The 9550-nt window shown below is 40.9% G+C and overlaps 1 long non-coding RNA gene across 2 annotated transcripts; it reads left to right on the top strand.

Moving 5' to 3' along the window:
- Window positions 1–1140: 1140 nt before the first annotated feature.
- Window positions 1141–7142, top strand: LOC129641449 (uncharacterized). Of its 2 annotated transcripts, none has more exons than XR_008709338.1 (3): window positions 1141–1264; window positions 4753–4884; window positions 7010–7142. It is a non-coding gene; the product is annotated as an uncharacterized LOC129641449 (long non-coding RNA). The 2 variants fall into 2 exon arrangements; XR_008709339.1 differs by lacking the exon at window positions 1141–1264 and adding an exon at window positions 4444–4551.
- The last annotated feature ends 2408 nt before the right edge of the window (window positions 7143–9550 follow it).

Here is a 9550-nt window from a genome sequence, read left to right as displayed (position 1 = left end):
AAGCACAGATTTTTATGCTACTGGGATAAATAAACTTATTTCTCATTGGCAAACATGTTTGAGCCTAGTGACAAAGATTTAAAATTCAGGGTCCAAAACTGTAATTACTTTTGCACCAACTCAAAAAGGCAGGAAAATTACTCCAGAAACAATGAACAACACAAGTAACCAAATCCTCATGTGTCAGAAATATAATGAAATTAACTTACATAAACTCTTCAGAATAAAGCATGTTTTTCAAAAAATCAAGTGTAAAAATTTAATCATGTTTATTTTAATCTTTATTCTTGCAATCTTTTGCTCTTCTATAGAATGAGTAATTCTACAGACAGGGACCTAGTCTCCACACCCACGTGTGTACTTTTACATGCATGTGCACCAATATTCAAAGACACATAATTGCTTATTACTCATATTTTCATCAGTAGAAAAATAGCACTTCTACCCTCCCCTGTCTGATATGCACTTCCTCACTACTGCCATTGAACTCTCTAGCATATTAGCATTGTACCACAGGACAGGTATGCACAGATCAATTTATTCTGTGACTTCTGTAAACTTCTGTAAAACTTTGTTCAGAGATCTTTTATGTTGAAATGGTATCAAAATACTTTATACATTTTCTTGGAATTATAAGATATTAAGAACAAGGGATAAATGTTGGATGAACCTTAGAAAAATCCTTTTGTCTTTCTAAAATTGAAATTTCATGGATCTAGACAGCAGTGGTTCCCTATGTCCTACTGTATAATCAATTCATGAAAAGCTCATTTTACATTTTTATTTAATTATTATTTCATTCTAACCACTGATTTTAAAAAATTCATGTAAAATTCACAGTATGTCCAAAATAGTGGATGTGTGCTCGGTCATTGACATAGCCAACTCTTTTGCAACCCCATGGACTGTAGCCCACCATGCTCTTCTGTCTATCAGATTCTCCAGGCAAGAATACAGGAGTGGGTTGCCATTTCCTTCTCTAGTTCCAACTAGTACTACCTCTTAATGACAGACTCATTTAACTAATTGCAGCTTTCCAGGGAAACCAAACGTAAAACTTTGGTAACCTCCCAATTTTTTTGTGAGTGACACTCATATTTTTATATGCCCATTATTTATTACAGAAGCCTGCCAACAGTAGATTTCATATAACAAGGCCAAAGAGCAAGCATAGAGAAAACAGAGGTCAACTGGAGAAGTGATTGTGAAGAGAGACCCCAAGAGAGACTGAAAAGAGCTTTGCCCGGCCAAAAATATATTTAAGGTAGGAGGAAAGGAATCAAGACATCCTAAAAGGGGCATTGAGGTGATGTTATCAAGGGCAGAGCCATAATTATATTACCTTTGATTTAGGGGTAATTGGTGGAAAATTATCTTTGTGGTTACACAAAGGATTACCAATGTTATCTGTGCCTTTTCAATTTGAAGCATCGGAGTTATTTTCTGTCTCTAAGATTAAAATAGTTCTGGGTCCTGGGAACTGGGTTCGATGCTTCTCTTCTTTATTTTATCATTGAGCCTGTCCATGTTTGCTACTCTGCCTCCTGTGATGGAACTTGATGCTAAGATCATCCAGCTGGGTGCTTGGTACCAGGAAGGGGAGTAGATGATGCCTCAACAAGTGAATAAAATGGATAAATGGTGGAAGATTAATGGCTTTACAGCTCCTTTACATTTAAAGAAGGAATCTGGTCTTGTCTCCAACCAGCTTTTTTTAAAATTTATATTTATTTATTTTAATTGGAAGCTAATTACTTTACAATACCGTATTGGTTTTGCCATACATCAACATGAATCAGCCATGGGTGCACACGTGCTCCCCATCCTGAACCCCCCTCCCACCTCCCTCTCCGTACCATCCCAACCAGCTTTTCAATTACAGATCCCAACTTCCTTGAAGACGGGAATAGATAACCTAAGGGTCAACCAGTCCTATGTATTTATCTTTCATTTTTCAAATATTTATTGATAAATCACTTTTGCACAGCTCTGAGAATATATAAATTCAGTTCAGTTCAGTTGCTCAGTCATGTCCAACTCTTTACGACCCCATGAATCACAGCACGCCAGGCCTCCTTGTCCATCACCAACTCCCGGAGTTCACTCAGACTCACGTCCATTGAGTCAGTGAAGACATCCAGCCATCTCATCCTCTGTCGTCCCCTTCTCCTCCTGCCCCCAATCCCTCCCAGCATCAGGGTCTTTTCCAATGAGTCAACACTTCGCATGAGGTGGCCAAAGTATTGGAGTTTCAGCTTTAGCATCATTCCTTCCAAAGAAATCCCAAGGCTCATCTCCTTCAGAATGGACTAGTTGGATCTCATTGCAGTCCAAGGGACTCTCAAGAGTCTTCTCCAACACCACAGTTCAAAAGCATCAATTCTTCGTGCTCAGCTTTCTTCACAGCCCAACTCTCACATCCATACATGACCACTGGGAAAACCATAGCCTTGACTAGATGGACATTTTTGACAAAGTAATGTCTCTGCTTTTGAATATGCTGTCTAGGTTGGTCATAACTTTCCTTCCAAGGAGTAAGCGTCTTTTAATTTCATGGCTGCAATCACCATCTGCAGTGATTTTGGAGCCCCCCAAAATAAAGTCTGCCACTGTTTCCACTGTTTCCCCATCTATTTCCCATGAAGTGATGGGACTGGATGCCATGATCCTAGTTTTCTGAATGTTGAGCTTTAACCCAACTTTTTCACTCTCCTCAAGAGGCTTTTGAGTTCCTTATAAGGGTGGTGTCATCTGCATATCTGAGGTTATTGATATTTCTCCTGGCAATCTTGATTCCAGCTTGTGCTTCCTCCAGCCCAGCATTTCTCATGATGTACTCTGCATAGAAGTTAAATAAGCAGGGTGACAATATGCAGCCTTGACGTACTCCTTTTCCTATTTGGAACCAGTCTGTTGTTCCATGTACAGTTCTAACTGTTGCTTCCTGACCTGCATATAGTTTTCTCAAGAGGCAGGTCAGGTGGTCTGATATTACCATCTCTTTCAGAATTTTCCACAGTTTATTGTGATCCACACAGTCAAAGGCTTTGGCATAGTCAATAAAGCAGAAATAGAGGTTTTTCTGGAACTCCCTTGCTTTTTCGATGATCCAGCGGATGTTGGCAATTAATACTAAACCTGAGTTTATATGCTTATTTAGAGATGATGAAGTTTAATAAAAAAGCAGGTATAGAAGATTATTCTTAGAGTGATTATTTGGGTGGCATGAAATTTAATACAAAAGCTAATGTAGAAAATTTCCTTCTACATTTGAAGTTTTAATGAAGATAATTATTTATCCTTCTAAATTGTTAAAAAGTCTTTTCTTTCACTTCCCGTAGCTCTTATTATCTGTGATGGGACAGGATGGAAAAGCCACGTGCAGTGGAAATATTAGTCATCTTCTAGGACTGAAAATAAGTCCGCTTCCCTGGCAGCATTAGACTTGTGTCTACAATTTAGGCTCTGGTTCTGTGGGAGGCACAGGCAGTGCATCCAGGTTAAGAGCTCATCTTCTGGGATGCAGGATTCTAGGACTTTGTAAGACTGATGTCCCGGTAGCAAAAACCTGTGCTTTAAAGTCAGAGAGACCTGGCTTGGAACACTTGGGCTAGAACTTACTAGAATTCGTTAGGCTACTTGCTTTAGGGAAGTTATACTACATCTGTAAAATGAAAATAGTATTGTACTTCATAAAGTGGTCACAAGAATTACAATAAAAACAAATGAACAAATGTCCTAGTTCTCAATAAATGGTTGTGTAGCCCACCCTCCCTTCAAACACACCCTTGGACTAGCACACAGGCTATTAAGATGGGTGCATGGCAGTTTCATAGGCAACTCATGAGTTTCTTGTGTCTTAGGTCACCAGAAAGCACCCCAATCAGGAAAATGGACTTTAGCAAATCATAGGTAGGCTTCCCCAGAGTAGTGCTAGAAGAAAAAAAAAGTCTCAGACAAAGGGACCTTGGTTGGAAATATTCGTTTCTAGGCATTTGTAATGCCAGCCATGACTGACAAAACTCCCTTTTCCACGAGGGAAATTCCCACCACGATGGCTTAGGGAGAAAGTCCAGACGTCACCCTCTTTCCAAAAAACAAGAATCTCTCAGTTTGTGTTTACGAGAAGATAGTCAGTCTCACTCCAGCTGGAAGTGAAAAGAATGTCACCCTCCTCTCAGCAGAGCAAAGCCCACAGCATTTGCTAAATGTGTGTGGGGCTGCTTCTGCTTGGGGTGCCTGCATGTTTGTGTGTGTGTGAGGGGGGCACCCCAGACAGGGGATGGGTTGGAATAAGGTCCTCTGAGCTGGGATTCGCCTCCCGCACTAGTACACTGTGTATGTTGTGCAGAAAGGGTTGGAAGTCAAGCCAGAAATTATTCCCTCTTGAGACGGAGCAAGGCAGTTCCTACTGGCTCGGTCAGGGGGTGGCTCCCTTCTTCTGTCCTGGAGGAGCTGCTGTTGACAGATGGTTGGGGTCCTTTCAGTTTAGACCTCCGTGTTGAGAATGCATGGGGAAGCCCAGGGAGGAGAAAATAAAGCTATTTGACTGTAAGAAGGGGCACTCTGTCTTGGGGGGTGGGGTACTGGCTCCTGCCTGGAGTCTTCACCAGGAGTCCAGGACCATCCTGGGGGCTTGGAGGGGCACCATAGGTGTGAGTTCAGAATCTGACAAGATTAGGCAAAGTGACCTCTTGTGTGTGGTTCCAATGTGTTCATTTCAATCAATTCCTTGTGCTTTTATCCCAATAGGAATATGACTGAGCGACCCAATTATCAAGAGTGGAGCTGAGAAGACAGAATCAGGCCTGTCCTGATGTAAGTGTTGGGAGCTTCCATTCCCAACTCTAGGGAAAGTAGACCAAGCATGATGTCATGGAAAGGGTAAGCCAAAGTGAAAACTTATGGACTCTCTGGGAGCAAGTATTTTGGTTCTAACATGGGATTCTGCAGTAAATAATGCAGACTCCCTCTTCTACACTCAGCCCTCCCTACTGCCTTCCAGCAGTTATGGGGCTGGAGGGCCACCGGTATTCCCATCCTCCACCTCCAAATGCACTGGCTCTCTTCTCAGACCAGCTTGGCCAAACTGAACCTGAAAAGCAGATTAACTTCTTTGATGCCCTCTGTGTGTGTGTGTGTTTGTGTGTTCAGTCACTCAGTCTTGTATGCCTCTTTACGACCCCATAGACTGTAGCTCAAAGAAGGCAATGGCACCCCACTCCAGTGTTCTTGCCTGGGAAATCCCAGGGATGGGGGAGCCTGGTGGGCTGCCATCTATGGGATCGCACAGAGTCGAACACGACTGAAGTGACTTAACAGCAGCAGCAGACTGTAGCTCCTCTTCCCATGGAATTTTCCAGGCAAGAATACCGGACTGGGTTGCCGTTTCTTCCTTCAGGGGATCTTCCTGACCCAGGAATTGAACCCTCATCTCTGGCTTCTCCTGCATTGGCAGGCAGATTCTTTACCACTGAGAAACCAGGGGAGTCCCATTAGTAATCATATATTCTACCAATCTTGAAAATGATGAGAATATTATCGGGGAAAAAGAGGAGGTGAAAATGTGGTGTACAGACAACAATGGCAACACCCTTCATATGAGCCATCCTCTCACTTCTTTCTATGTTACTGTAGCTCAGGTTTGGCTGGCCTCCTTGGCTTGGCGAGCTCCAGCCACTTCATATCCCGCTTCTCCTGTTGGCTGAGCTCCGATTCTCCTCTTGGCTCCTGGAGCTCAATTCCTGGCTGGCTACACTAATCCCACATAATATTTTATGCAAATTTATACAACCCCCCTCCCCCATTACAAAGATTAGCAAAGAGACACTGTTTCTTTTTCTTGATAAAATTAATCATTTATAACTTGGCTGTAAGAAGCCAGTCCAACTTGTGGGTGCTCAGTTTTTGCTCATAAGAAACATTCTTAGCCCCATTCCAGAAGAGAGAGATTTCCCATTCCTCTGCCCTGCCCCCCTAAAAGTGCTGTCTACTGTGGAAATTCCCACCAGTCTCATTTAGAACCACACTCACAAGTTGCCTGGGAATTTCTCCCAGAAAGCTCCTATTTGCTCCGCCCCTTGGGGCTTGATTTCCCACAGACCCTGGGTGGTTTAGATTGCTGTCTGTATCAACAACATGATAAACTTACTGTGGCTGCCCAAAGCTTCTCCAAAGAGTTGTGGGAATCATTGGTGAATTACTTCTTTGATTTTTCTTAAACGAAATTTTGCTTTCACTTGTGTTAAACAACTGTTCCCACAGCACAGTTTCTTCAGTGGCAATTTACATTAAGGAAGATAACATGCTCTCTGCTTCTAACATACTGGATTCTTGGGGCTAGTGCACTGGGACGACCCAGAGGGATGGTATGGGGAGGGAGGAGGGAGGAGGGTTCAGGATGGGGAACACATGTATACCTGTGGTGGACTCATTTTGATATTTGGCAAAACTAATACAATTTTGTAAAGTTTAAAAATAAAATAAAATTAAAAAAAAAAAAAGAAATCAACGAAGGCATCAGACTCTTAATTCGCAACTAGGACAATGAAAGTTCAGCCCAAAAGCAACTGTATCAGCTCATGATGCCTCATTAATAAAGAAGGTAATTGACTTTTCACCACCAAAAAGTAAATCTAAGGACTAGACTATATGTTTTAGCACATGCATACAGCCTCCATACACAGACTTTTGTAGGAAAGCAGAATAGAATTTCTGTACCCTTATTTTCTTTAGGCAAAGACAAATAGCAGGTTGTAGCATCTAGCACCTCAAACTTTTCAACAAGTTAGGAGGAATGGAAAAAGAATCTGATGATCCTGTCGTTTTCTCAAGCAGCGTGGGTGGTGGCGGCAGTGGTGATGATGGTGGAGGGTGTGTGTATGTGTGTTTCCATTTCTAGTGCTGATAAAGGGTTAGTTGTCTGTGCTTATAGTTTCAGCTTTGAGAATATAATTTCTGTTTCCCTCTAAGTAACTAACTCTCCTTTTTTTTTTTTTTTTTTTTTTAGAACCAGGAATCATGACAAATATATACTCAGGACCTGTATCAACTGACAGTAAATTAGAATGAGCATTGATGAGCACCACCTCCAGTTGAATGACAGAATCCCCATGTATCATTTTGAAATAAAATATGTAAATATCTAAAGCTCAGAGATGTGGTCAGATTTGTCCTAGTTACATAGAAATATATAGTGACAGACACAGAGTAAGGTGTGTTTCAAGTTCCTAATCTGGTATTTCGTTCTTTACTTCATTTACTGTCATTCTTTGTCCAAAATGTTTCAGGCAGCATTCTGAATGCTCAAGTTATGCGTTATAATATTTTCCAGGAAAATTCTATGTAATGTTGTTCATGTTATTTACTAAATATGAAGAGAGCATATATATCTAAATGGACATCTGCCAAACAGTATTAGACAGTGACTACTTTACACAAGACAAAGTGAGTGCATCCACACACACACACACACACACAAATCCAGGAATTAGAACTCAAGACAGCATCTAAAAATAGGGTCCACATGACCAGATTCTACAAATAGTAGGCAGAGAAAAGGCGGACTCTTCGACTTCTCTTAAAATTGACTTGAGATCATGTCTTTAGTTGTTTTAAGTGATCTTTTTATTTTAAAATATGTTTAAATTTGAAGAAAAGTAGCAAATAGAGTGCACAGTTCTCATACACCCAGCATCTCAGTTCAGTTCAGTTCAGTCGCTCAGTCATGTCCGACTCTTTGTGACCCCGTGAACTGCAGCATGCCAGGCCTCCCTGTCCATCACCAACTCCCGGAGTTCACTCAGACTCACGTCCATCGAGTCAGTGATGCCATTCAGCCATCTCATCCTCTGTCGTCCCCTCCTCCTGTCCCCAATCCCTCCCAGCCTCAGAGTCTTTTCCAATGAGTCAACTCTTTGCATGAGGTGGCCAAAGTATTGGAGTTTCAGCTTTAGTATCATTCTTTCCAAAGAACACCCAGGACTGATCTCCTTCAGAATGGACTGGTTGGATCTTCTTGCAGTCCAAGGGACTCTCAAGAGTCTTCTCCAACACCACAGTTCAAAAGCAGCAATTCTTCGGTGCTCAGCTTTCTTCACTGTCCAACTCTCACATCCATACATGACCACCGGAAAAACCATAGCCTTGACTAGAAGGAACTTTGTTGGCAAAGTAATGTCTCTGTTTTTGAATATGCTATCTAGGTTGGTCATAACTCCAAAAAATAGATAAATAAAAGAGAAATCTGAATAAAGCATGGACTTTAGTTAAAATTTACTCAGTTAAACTGATATATTATTAACGAAGTAAATTTTAACTAAAGTCCATGCTTTATTCAGATTTCTCTATTTTTCTTTTTCTATCCCAGATTCAGGATACTACATTATATTTACTGGTCATATATATTACATGTACTCCTTAGGTTCCTCTATACTGTGACTTTCTCAGACTGTCCTTATTTTTCATGACCTGGAAAATAATGAAGTGGGCTGGTTAAGTGTTTGGTAGAATATCTTGTCATTTAGAGCATCTGATGTTTTTCTTATGATTGAACTGGGGTTACAGGTTTTGGAGAGGAAGATGACAAATTATTAAGTGCCATGCTCACTCCATCTGTCAAGGGTACATACCATCGACAAGACTCATCACTACTGATGAGGTGAGCTTCATCTCCAGTCTGAGGGAGTGTTTGTCTGCTTTCTCCCACTGTCAAGTACCTTTACCTCTTTTTATGGTACACCCTCCAGAAAGGTGTCACTATGCACAGTTCACCCTAAAGAGATGGGATGTGATTCTCTAGCTCCTCAAGGGGATAGTATTTAATTATTTGAAATTTGCCTTTGCTTTTTATGTCACAATATATATGTAAACACAAGGAATAGGAACAGCAACATTCAAACATGAAAATGAAGGTAAGATGTGGAAAGGTCTCTGAAAATACCTCCTTCTGCTTTCCTGACTTCATTAGGATGTAGTGAATAATTTGCACAGTACACACATAAAGTGGTCAGGTTAAATTGTCAGCATTCATCATTTACTCCACAAATGCCTTTTGAGTGCCAGCTCTTTGCTAAACTCTGGGTTCGAGTGGACACTAGATAACCTCGAGGTGAACATTAGCCCTTGTCATTTTAGTTGCCCTGCTACTTTAGCTATGATGAGTCATTTTTCAAAGAGAGGACCCTGAGACATTAGTGTACTATGCAGTCAGTAGACTGACCTGAGACCTATGTAAACGGAAAGGCTACTCCAATACATAAAGACTATTTTTATACTAGAATTTGCTAACTTGTAATATGGAATTTTCCTTCTGGCCAGTAATCAGGATTTCCCTATAAATCACTTGTAAGAAATGCAAACTCTAATTAGGGCAGCTACATTGAAAAGCAATTGTACTGAAAGTCACTTGTCTATCTTCACTTGGTTTTAATTTTTAAATATTTGTAAAAAGAGACTGTTTTGGAGGTAATGAGGTAGAGGGTGGGAGATTTCTTTTATAAATGTAAAATAAATGAACACACATTGAATATCAAAAAAGAAGAAAGAAAAG

This window comes from Bubalus kerabau, chromosome 1 (assembly GCF_029407905.1).
Source record: "Bubalus kerabau isolate K-KA32 ecotype Philippines breed swamp buffalo chromosome 1, PCC_UOA_SB_1v2, whole genome shotgun sequence".
Classification (NCBI taxonomy): Eukaryota; Metazoa; Chordata; class Mammalia; order Artiodactyla; family Bovidae; genus Bubalus; species Bubalus kerabau.
This window is presented reverse-complemented; position numbering and strand designations above follow the sequence as displayed.